General features: G+C 46.8%; 1 protein-coding gene across 3 annotated transcripts in view; it reads right to left on the reverse strand.

The window, feature by feature from the left end:
• LOC144122114 (monocarboxylate transporter 12-like) overlaps window positions 1-12,416 on the reverse strand; it is a 145,933-nt gene that overhangs the window by 94,056 nt on the left and 39,461 nt on the right. The window lies entirely within an intron of this gene.

Raw genomic sequence — 12,416 nt, forward strand, 5'->3', positions numbered from 1 at the left:
GCAGCGAGATGAGTGGGTAGAGGACACAGCCCGACCCGCGCCGCAGTCGGATAACGAGCGCTGCGATCAGCCGGCGAACCCCGCGTCCCGCTATAACTTGCGCCCTAAGCAGAAACAGAATCTGCCTGCGCAGCCTAGAGCAAGGGCGCGAGCCGGCAGGCAGTCTCGTTAGAAGCATGAACGTACGGGCCGCTCATGCCGATCAATGGCACGCAAGACTGACTTGCGTTAACCCTCATGACTCTCGTGAGGGTCGAACAGCCACGCAGCACGCGCTGCGGGAGCTGGCTACATCTGTGTTGACCTTTTCCAGCGCAGATGGAAAAGAAGCAGGGTACATCAGAACGACACCGTTCCACTACCAACTACCAGCCACCATCCAGCTTCGGCAACGCGCCGCGACCTAGGCCCGACGCTACACCCCGCCCGCGACCTGCAGTCGCCACCCTGGCCACCAAGGCTACCTGCCACATCGCATCGGAGCTGCCCACCCGCCGACTGTGCGCCACCGCCTGCGGGCCCCATTACCACCGCAACCCTGGGCCCTCGCCTGCTGACCAGGTATGCCAGGGCAGCCCAACCGCAACCTCAACCATAAAACGCCGCAGCCCTGGCCCCTGAAGCCACATGACCCAGTACCTCAGGGGCGCAGCCATGGACCTGGCCTCCAAGCCATCGCAGCCGATGGAGGCGGTGGACCAAATTCACCGGAACGGCGCAGCCGCGCGCACTCGGAAGACCGAGACGGGGAGCAAGAGGCCGAGCGTCATCGTGCGGGAGGCCAAGCCTTCGGAGCGAAGCAGCTGATCGGTGGGGGCATGGCGCGGCCGTCAACCGATGCACCGGCTGAAGCCGAAGAACTTCCGGATGGCGGAGAAGATCAAGTAATGTTGCCCCTGTTTCTGTGTTCGGGAGGCTTCCTAAGGAGGGGAGGATGTGGGATACACTGGTATCCCCTCCTCGTCCCCCCCCCCCGCGCCAGCGGCGATCGTGACTTACACGGGCGCGCTGGCCACCAGGAATGTGGAGAGAAGGCACCCCCGCGACTCTGCTCATTTCCGCCCCAGCACTGACGTGACGTCACGGCAGCCCGCTGCCTTCTGCGGAGAGGGTAGCACGCCTAAGCTTGACGGCAACGATTTGCTGCCAGGGAGGCAACGCCCGAAGGGATAAAAGGGGGGGAACGCGCGGCGGGAAGGGACTCTCGCTGCCGACCTTACCTAACGGCCCCACGGACCCCCTCCGCTGCCCGCCGGCCCACGAACACCAACGCAGACGACGTCAACGACCTGGTGAGCTGCTCAACATCTATTTTACAGATAGAACATTCTTCCGCAGTGTGCTTTACCTCGCGTTGGGATAATAAACTATTTCCTAGCGTGCCCTGCCGTTGCCTATTTCGTGCGGACCTGCCGTGGCTGCGACTCTGCGCCACGGGTTGGGGAAACGTGTTGCGTACTTGAATAACGCCTGCGTGTAGCTTGCACAGAAGCTCGCCTTCCCGGCCGGCTGGACGCAGAGTGACACCATAATACATACATACATACATACATACATACATACATACATACATACATACATACATACATACATACATACATACATACATACATACATACATACATACATACATACATACATACATACATACATACATACATACATACATACATACATACATACATACATACATACATACATTCACCCGTCCATCCGTCCGCCCGTCCGTCCGTCCGTCCGTCAGTCCACCAGTCCATGTTAGTAGCTCCTACATTTTCATTCCACGGTTAATCACCCTTTGCGTATCAAAGTGCAAAACTCTCTCTTTCAGCCGCAAGCGTGATATTTCTAACTATACACATACCGTTTTCAAGATGACTTACTGCTTCAAGTATCCGATTACAGATAAGTTGGGTTTAACCTTTGTAAACTAGAATGGCGCAAGAGAACGAACACAGCAAGACACAGAGACAGAACAACTTTATGATGAACCAACTAGCCCAACAGCAAGTACTTCTGGGTTTACCTTTGTTCACATCTTTCATGGTCGTTCCATGTTATATCCATGTGCGCCATCGCCTCAAAATCTTTCGGGTACCTACGCAGTAATCTCAAATTTATTCCTGCTAGCATTCGTAAACTAGCCTATTATATTTTTGTTCGTTCACTACTTGAGTTCGCTTCCCCCATTTGGTCTCCCTATCATAACAACATGGTTTGCAGGTTAGAGTTCGTCCACAACACGGCTGCACGGTTCATTTCAAGAAACAAAAACTACCATTCCAGGATCACTCAGATAGAAATCGATCTCTTGAATTCAGATTATCTACACGCCGTGACATTGCTCTCTTAACACATTGAAGTAGGACATGAAGTAGGGCTAGTCGGTTCATAGTTTATGCGAATAAAAACTCCGTGAAGTCAACGGGACAAAGAGACACACAAAGAAACACACACAAAGTGTCAAACTTCCAACTGATTTTATTTTTTGAAAACAGGGTGCTTATAAAGGCAAACAGCTTGACGAACAAGGTACATGCGCTGCAAAAACGGAACAGCGAGCGCGACTTACTTTCCTTAGAAGGCAGTCTTTTAGAACAGCCCCGGTAAAGAAAACCGTTTCGTACCTTAGGGAGCACCGACTATCTATAGTGGAAGCTGACAAGGAGGGGGGCTTTGTTGTTATGCCGCAAAGCATGTTTGAGAAAAAGGCCCGAGACGCAGTTCTAAAGAATTTCAGTCCTGTTGATTTCCGCGCTAAGACCCAACGCACAGAAGCTGTCATGGTGCTGAAGAAGATGAACCAGCACCCACTAGCTAACTGCGTTTCAAAAGCCGACCGAGATACCCTGGAAACCTTCTTCACTGGCAAAACTCATGTGCCGGAATGCCCGCTACCGGTGATTGTTTTCGAAAGGGACAGCTGGGATCACTCTGTGAGCTCGTAATAAAACGCCGCCTCGACCAGGTTTTCTGGGCTTGACCAGTTCCTCATCCGCAGCTCTAAGGACCTGGGGCTGGCTCTTGAACAGGGAATGCCTTTGGCTTCTATAGCCTTTTTTTGCGGATGTAGAAGATCTTTTCTATTAAATTCCGCACAAAGGGCTGTTTACTGCTGTCAGGCTTAGCATTGAAGAGCATGGCAAAATAGCTTTCCAAAATACTGCTGGCATTTCTACAAAGTATTTTTTTTATCTTTTACACTTTTACCTTGGTTCCACAGCCACCTTTTTTGACGATCGCTTTTATGTTCAAAAGTCCGAAATTTGCATTGGTTTCGTTGTCGCTCCTGTGCTGTATGACCTTTTCATGGCATTTTTAGACAGACGCTTAGAAAAAGAGCTTTTGAAGCAGCCTATTTTACACGTGTTTCGTTATGTCTACGACTTTCTGGTGATCTTTTACAATCATTTTAATTATGACCTTCACGGTGCTGTCACTACCATTCTTAACGCCTTCTCCTCTTAGGGGCATGGTCTGCTTTTTACACATGAATTGACAAGGAATAACCGCATCCAGATTTTATGCCCAAATTTGCACTTCACGGACGACCATGTCTGCTGGTCATATAGCCCACGGTCAAAAAAAAAAGTACTGCCTTTTAAGAGTGCTCACTCTAAGCTCGCGAAACGTGGCATCATTATGTCTAGCGGTCTATTTGCATTACAGAAGCCCTGTTCTCACACGTCATCTAGTTTTCAATGTCAAATCGAACGCCTTCTTTCAGCTGGCTACCCCCCATTTCAAATTCTCAGCACTCGCGAAAGCCTGCTTCAAAGGCTAGAATCTTTCGATAGGAAGGAGCACCGCCCGAAAACCAAGCCACCATTTGTCATGTCATATTTCCATTGTGTTTCACACAACATTAATAAGGTTGCGGACAGGTACGGGATCCGCGTTGTTTTTTCGCTGCCATGCAAACTGAAAAAAGTGTGTCCTTTACTGACCAGAACAAAAAAAAAGAGCCGAACACTTGCAGAAAGAACCACCAGGGCAAGTTCACTAAGTGCATTTCAGAAGTAATCTACGAAATTCCTCTTTCGTGCGGATGGACCTACGTAGGCCAAACTGGCCGATGTTTCAATGAGCGTGGTCTGGAGCACAGGCAATCCCTACGCACCGGCACGGGCATCAATCTTTCGCTGCACTGAAGGAGGTGCGGCACTGACATCCTTATCTAGAAAAAACAAAATTCCGTTCAAAAGCGAAATCAAAACCGAAAGAGAAGTTATCGAGGCGTTCTTCATCTCAAAAAAGGGTGACAACTGTGTTAGCTCGCCTTTGATTTTTCTATCAAGAAGAGATTGATTTCTTACATGGTCATATCCGGGCTTTTCGGGGGTCCTAATCACATGTGGCTCTCTTTATACTGTCGTCGCCCTGCGCTCGTTGTTCTTTTTTTGCTGCGCATGTACCTTGTTCGTCATGCTGTTTGCTTTTATTAGCGCCCTGCTTTCGAAAAATAAAATCAGTTGGAAGTTCTGCGCTTTGGGTGCGCGTCTTTGTGTCTCTCCTTGTCCCGTTGAATTCGCGCAGTTTTATTCGCATCTCGTAACACTATTTCACAAATATGTCCACCTCGATGTTGCCTCACCTCGCACGACTAAAAAATTGCACTATAACTTCATCTTCAGAGGAATATACGTCGACACATTAGCTTTTACTTCATTGGCATTTTCTCGAGTGATAACATTATGCAATGATTTCCCAGATAACATTGCTTCTGTGTCTCATCCAGATAAGTTCCATCACCAACTCACCGCACATTTTAGGGAAGTCATGACTCAACATACCTTCAGTCGCATGTTTAAATACGGTTCTTGCTTTGTTGCAACCGTTAAAGTAAAGTATCATGTTCATGCAGTTCTTGTACTTAAGTTTTTCTTTTAAGCTTTTCAGCTTTTTTCAAATCTGTTTGTTGTGTCTTGCTCAGGATATCATGTATTCTACTCTATCACGACTTGTTTAATTACTCGCTGATAAGATGAGCTATGCGCATTTCAGAATATTTTGTTATGTTTGAACATTTAATGCGTATGTAATTTTATAATTCCCTTTTAGTCTTATTGGTTATTTCATATCTATAGGCCACTTCTGGAAAGTTCAAAATGCGACGCCCCCCTTACACAATGCCCAACGGGCCTGTAAGATATTTCAAATAAAAGGAAAATGGGCCCCTGGTGGCACGTGTGAAAAGTTCTAACAATCTGCGTGACATCAAATTTCTTTTCATTGACATGGAACTCATTTGGTGGCCTCGGGTTCCATTTTTTTTTTCAAGGGAGTTGAGGTTTCTTTGTGTCAGGCTTGCAAACAACAAATTTATTTATTTTATTTATTTACATTAGCCCTCAGGGCCAGTGGCATTACAGAGGGGGAGTGGTAAATATACAAAAACAGTGAGAAAATAGAGATGGTTACAAGAATATTTAAAAAGCATCTGAATATACAATGTTAGCTATTGCTACGCGGAACTGCTCATAATTTACAATGCCAGCAACATCTGCGGGAAGGTGGTTCCAGTCACGTGAGGTGCGCGGCAGGAATGACTGCGAGAAGCATTTCGTGTTGCATGACACAATTCCAACTTTGAGATTATGATCAATACGACGGGATACATAAATTGGCTGGGGGATGAGGTGATCACGTAAAGCAGGATGATGAAACAGCTTGTGGAACAGGGCGAGACGAAACAATTTTCTACGCGATGTTAGTGTAGGGAGGCAGAGATTAGATTTCATAGCAGTTATACTCGCTGTGCGGTTGTAGTTAGCAAGGATCAAACGTACAGAGATATTTTGAACCATCTCAAGATCATTAATTAAGTTGCCATGGGCAGGGTCCCATACAGGTGTTGCATACTCTAGTTTAGATCGTATTAGCTGTTTTTCTTGACTTCGCCAAAGCATTTGATTAAGGTACCGCACACTAAACTGCTAGGACAGCTTTACACTACCGGAATCAATGCTAACATTATTGACCTGATTCGAGCCTACTTAGAAGACAGATTCTAATCTGTTCATGTTGGCGATGAGTACTCTGATGCACTTCCGGTTTCATATGGCGTTCCACAAGGATCAGTTTGGGGCCTATCTTATTATCATTCTAATTCTTTGTAAATGACATAAATAATGTGATTGATTTCGAAGTTAAAGTCAAACTTGTTGCTGATAACAGCATGTTATACTCCTTAGTTAACTCCAAAGCTGACCAAATTATGCTTAAAAGTAACCTGCAGAAGATCTCAAACTGGTGCAAGCAATGGGGTATTTTTTTTAACGTTAATAAATGTCTGGTACTCAGAATATGTAAAAAGAAAACTGTTCTGACTCATGCATATTGTATAGCTAGCGTACCGCTTCCGGAATCGTCGCTTGTAAAATACCTTGGAGTTCAGATAACTAATCGCCTAAACTGGGATGCCCACATCGATATTACTTGCGGGAAAGCTCTGAAGACTGTATGGTGTTTGAAGCGTAAACTGCCGAAGGCCCCAAAATACGTGAAACTGGCAGCGTATAAGGCTTTGCTGTCACCTCGTCTGCCATATGCCTGTTCTTTATGGGACCCATTTACAGCCAAGAATACTTCCATATTAGAACAAGTGCAAAAGTTCGCAGCTCGTTTCATTTGCAACAGATACAAACGAACAGATTGTGTAACAGCTATGATCAATTCTATTGGCCTAGAATCTCTCCAGACAAGGCGCACTGAACCTATATTGAAATTTCTTTACCTAATATTTAATAACCCGACTAAAATAAACACTCATGATTATATTACTCCTGTTTCGCAAGAAAGTACGCGTTATAACCATGAAAAAATGCTACAAGAATTTCGTTCATATTCTAATACACTTAAACACTCATTTTTTGTCAAATCGAATACAGAGTGGAATGAATTGCCTAAGTGTGTAGTGAATAGCCCGAAAAATGTTTGTTAATAATATGAGAGCCTTTTGTATGTGAGACCCTGGTTTATTGCTTCTCTTTTTCGCATCATCTCTTTGCTTTTGCATGACGCTAGCCGTGTATATCTTGTTTAATTTTTACTTGTGTCTGTGCTCACCCCTGCTTGGAGTCACGCGACTCCGCAGTATTAAATAAATAAAAATAAATAAATATTAGTAAATGGCCTAGCACACTCTAATCCTGATGACACTGCTCGTCTAACTTTTCAAGCGAAAGGTATACTGGCCGCGTACTTGCGATTTCGCTCTGGCGGTGCTCCGAGGAGGCACAAAGACAGACCTTGAGCCGTTGCTTAGCAACCGTCGCAGCTTGGCATAAGGATGGATGGATGGAAGGTAGGAGCGTCCCCTTTGAAACGGGGCAGTGGTAGCTGCCACCATGCTCATTTTTTTCCTTTATTTTTTTTAACTCTGCTGCAATTTGTTAATAAAATTCGCCATTTTCTTTGAAATACGTCTTCCTACACTTTAAAACTTAAGTAACCTCTCTGCTTTTGTGCCACCAATCCTCCAATGGCTTTTTGCTAATTTCCACCGCAGATTTATTTACATGACTATTGCTATCTTTAAACCCTAAGGCCTCAGGAAGAGTGACTGTGCTTGCATCGACATTGGGATGGATACCATCACATTTTCGAATGAGGTGTTCTATTGTTTCTACAGATTTACCACACACAGCACATGTGTCATCTTCGTAAAATTTCTTTTTGTAGCTTCGCGTTCTAAGACACCCTGACCTAGCTTCCCCAACCCCGTGATATATGCCTGCATATGCCCTGGGGTCTACTCCCCTTCCGGTAAACTTTGCGGCCAAAATGCCACTCTATCCCACATACTCTGGGCTTGCCCTCAGGACTCCCCTCTTCGAGGTTTGAAGCTCTCGAATCCAGACCAGTGAGAGGGCGCATTGATCAGTTCCGACTCGTACACAAAGATCCGGGTTGTGACAAGAGCCGTAGAAGCTGCCGAACGCCACAGGCTCATGGCCACTTGATAAGGCTATATCCCCACACCGTCTGCTAGTTTTGCCGACGAAAATAAAGTTTATCCTCCTCGTGCAGTAGTTGCGTTTTTATTTTTTATCTTTATTGCTTTGCACTCTTGTACCAGCTTGCTTTCAGAATTGCTATTGTTGGTAAACTGAAAATTGAAAATTAGTTTTCAGGGAAGGCAAAGGCGCAGTAACTGTTTCACATATCTCGGTGGACAAACAAACCTTGCCGTAAGGCAAGGAATAAAGGAGGGAGTGAAAGAAGACAGAAAGGAAAAGAAAGGACAGAAAGAGGAAAAGAAAGAAACAAAAGAAGAAATGAAGAGGGGCCGTTGTGGAGGTCTCCGGGATAATTTCGACCACCTGGGTATCTTGCACGTGCACTAACATCGCACAGCACACGGGCGCCTTTTGCATTTCGCCTCCATCGAAACGCGGTCGACGGGCGGTTCGAACCCTGGAACTTCTGCTCACTAGACGAGCACTCTAACCACTCAGCCACCGCGATGGGTAATTATTGGCACCATATTTCTTTTAAATGCATTATAGTAACCCGATACTGTCACGTAATATTATCCTGCGTTTCAGTCAAGCTCCATCGGCAGCTTTTAGCCAAGGAGACCCCCCCCCCCCCCGCTTCGGAGGTGCCACGTGCCCCCAAATAAAAGAATTACAATCTCTATGGCTCGCCGAACCCCGCGGAAAGACAACACCAATTAGGAGCAATTTGAGATCATCCAGTGGAACTGCAGGAGTTTATGGCGGTCAAGGAAACGGTCGCACCTCCAGCTCTACTTGCAATCTTTCTGTACCGTACCGGCTGTCTTGGCTCTTCAAGAATCTGGCGCGGGCGCCGAATTCGCAGAGATCGCTCGTTTATGGAAGGCCTTACAGCGTGCATCCTGGTGAACGAGGCGTACACCTCAGTCCCAGTCGACCTCGAGCTGGAGACTGAAGAATAATATAGATGGTCAAGGTCTTGCCACTTAAGCGATGTGACCAGTCAGTACGTGCCCTTAAAATTTACTACCATCCGCATAAATCACGTGTGACCTTTAACGAAGTGTTTTCCCGCGCGTTCAAATCGACTAACAAGAAACCTCTAGGGGTCATTGGGGACTTTAATGCCCCCAACGTTAATTAGGGCTACCACTTTAAGAAGGCCTGAGGATGCAAGCTGGCGGAGCTCATTTCTGTTATTCGCCTTACGCTGCTCACAGATTCGGCTTGTCCCACCCCACACGTTTGGCCAACTCGTTTACGCGAGGCACATGCCCTAACCAGTCTCTCGTTAAGAACACGAGAGACGCCACGTAGGAGAACCGGGGGGACACACTTGGTAGCAATCACTGCCTTCTCCGAATGACTTTTCTGGTGAAGGCGGCTCGCAAAATGTAGAGCCAGGCCAAGTTTACTTATTGGCATAAGTTTCGTACACAGGAGATACCGCCCGTGCTCTTTTCCGTGGGATATGCGGTGTGGGCAACGCATTTGGACACAATACAGAGACAACACGTACGACACTTCGGACCACCGAAGAGATCCCTGCGGTGGACAGTCACCTCATGCACTTGTGGGACGCGTGCCAGAGCCTTAAAAACGATGGAAGAAGCAAAATCTCAAGCTTGAGGCTGGCATTGTCGACCTCGCGTAGAAATTTGTCGCCTATGCTTCCCAGCTTTCCGATTTAAACAGATAGAGAAGTGTAATTCGGGAGCGCGTCCAATGAGCTCGAAAGGGACATAGCGCCTCTTTCGCGGTCTGGTCGACTCCGCTCAAACGAGACGGGAGACGCAACGACAGCTCCGGTGGGCTTTGCACCGGTACCAAGGTAAGACGGCCAAACTCGCGGACACCCTCTGCGACAGATATATCTGCCGAATAGAGTACCCGGCTGGACACGAGTACGAGTACGCGGCAAGGCCAAATCCAGACATTGATGCTTTTTTTTAGTTGCGCGACCTTAAGGCAACCTTAGCTAAAATGCATCGAGGTACGGCTCCAGACCGGGGTCGCATAACAGTCAAACCGCTGACGAATCTACCCAACTTGGCCTATCTCCAACTGCTATGGCGAAACAGGCACAGGAGCTCTGGAGGCACAGCCTATCGGTCGAATCCGTGCCACACTACATGAATGCACAAACACGCGATGGCCAGAGAAACAGCGCGTGCCCGGGCGCTGGATGCACAACATGGCTTCAAACCCGACGTGTTCTACGTTGACGTCGTAGGTCCGGCTTCATCGGTCTACTACACGGTAGCCGTTCTCTACCAGAATTTGCAAACCAATAGGCTCTCCTCCGCGCGAGAATTCCCACTGGGGCTTAAGAAGCAGGTATCGCCATCGCGGTCGAAGTCCCCTGTTACGTTTGGAGACGCCAACATGCCAAGAATATTCAAGCCACTGGGAATCATCAATCGACAGAGGCTTCAAAGGGCCGTCGACGTGGTTGCAGCGCCACGAGTGCAGGTGGTGGCGTCTACAAGGGACCTTCCCCCCCCCCCCCCCCCCCCTGCTGTTTAAGGGGTGAAATGGCCCACCGCTGTCTGAGAACGGCTTTGGTGAACCTGTCGTTTGTTCTCAACGCCGGACCTACCCGGAAAATGACGTCTTTCTCCCGGAGGGAACGGCGGGGGGAGCCGGCGAGCGGCGCGGATGCAAATGAGCCGTGGCAAATGCGGCCGTGTTTGACTAAGCCAACGACGCCGGAATGCTCGTGCTTCGAAAACAACCTCGTCGTAGACTAAGTGCTTTTCCCTATAGACCTCCTGCATGTTTGTAAACATACGAGGTGGCGCTGCAGTCGCTTGCGAGCTCGTGGTAGGCAAAAAGGCGGGGAGTGGCGTCGCGGATAGGTGTTGAGTGCGGGTTTTCAAGGCTTGTAGACGCGTTTCCAGTTTCTGCTAATCATAGCAATGGTCGATGCTTCCAACTTAGTAATTTGTCGAAGTAACTAGTAATTTGTCGAAGTACACGAGCTCGCGTTGGTCGCGTGCGGCCTATAAAGAGAAATAGTTTGCACTGTGTATTGTATATATGGTTAGTAGTAAACATGTAGAAAGCGTTCCTGCCGTTTATTTATGCGCTAGGCATTGAAAAAAAGAAGTTTTGACACTCTGCACTAACCGGAATGATTTTACTTTGGGACAATAGTGAGGGGAAGTGCTGGCCCTGTTTCTTCGGAGCAGACATGCGCTCATCGTCTGCTGACATACGTATGTCGCGCTGTGCGAAAAGTGGGGACAGCGTCGTGTCCCTGATCTCCTGTCTCTCTCAGCGCTGTTTTTAGCCGCATGACCACGCACCAGCCAGGCCGACTTGTCCTCTTGTTAAGCTGGTCGATTTGGTGAAAAATTTTTATTTCTAGAATTATTTTCTTTCCTAGCCCTGAATTCTAGTTTCGTTACGAAAAATTATAGCAAAATATTGAGTACAAATTTATAAATTACGCTTTATAGAAGTGTGGTCCTCAAAAATTGTGAGGTAATTTCTTTATTTCAGTGCCGCATTTCTTTGACCAAAGCGAAAGCGATGATGCCATAAACGAGGGAATAAACTTTAAGGTTTGTTTTCTGACCTCTCACATTTTCTGCGACTGGATCACTCACCTTCGTAATTCGCATGAAAATCAAATGATTCCATTTGTCGCAAACTATTCCTGAGACGTTGAGGAGCGTAATAAATCTCTCGATTTTTTTCCCTACACGTGCAGTACTGTGTTAGTTATTTTTTGTAAGAAACGTTTTCATGTAACTATGCATGCATTAGTACTGATCATATAGAAAAAGAACTAATCGCGTCATCGTACAGATCAGGGCTTTATGTACATGCTGGCATAAAAAAACTGCGCACTATCTACTCAGTTATTTGAAACCTTGGGGGGACTTGACGACGGTGTTAATTATAATTACCCAGAACTGCACCAGGTATAGCTATAAATAAAAGGAATTACTGAAACTAGCGTAGGAATTTCACATTTGCACCAAGTTTAGTTACATATCGCATGCATGAATAACGAAAACACTTTTCCTTGCCGCGTCCCGTCTCAATCTCGCCACATGCCTGTTAGTAGCACGCCTGCGGCTGCTTCTTTGCAGACAAGCTTCGCGATCATGTACTACCTCATGAAACATGACACATTCATGATGCAATGAAAAAGCATATGGCGTTTAGCACACTTAAGGTACGCTATTCTAAGCACACCAACGCGACCGCGCAAGATGGACACAACTTAATAATAATTGGTCTTAGGGGGAAAGGAAATGGCGCAGTATCTGTCTCATATATCCAGACTTCTTTCTACTCGAATGAAATAATGACGTCGTCATATCAAGAAACAGTTTCAAGTAAATATTAAATTTTATAAAACGCGCCATTAAAACATGTTGTGCTATTAACAAAAAAACGCATTCCTTGGGGGCGAGTGAACCTGTCGGCGCCCAGTGCACTCCG

Source organism: Amblyomma americanum, chromosome 2 (assembly GCF_052857255.1).
Source record: "Amblyomma americanum isolate KBUSLIRL-KWMA chromosome 2, ASM5285725v1, whole genome shotgun sequence".
NCBI lineage: Eukaryota > Metazoa > Arthropoda > Arachnida > Ixodida > Ixodidae > Amblyomma > Amblyomma americanum.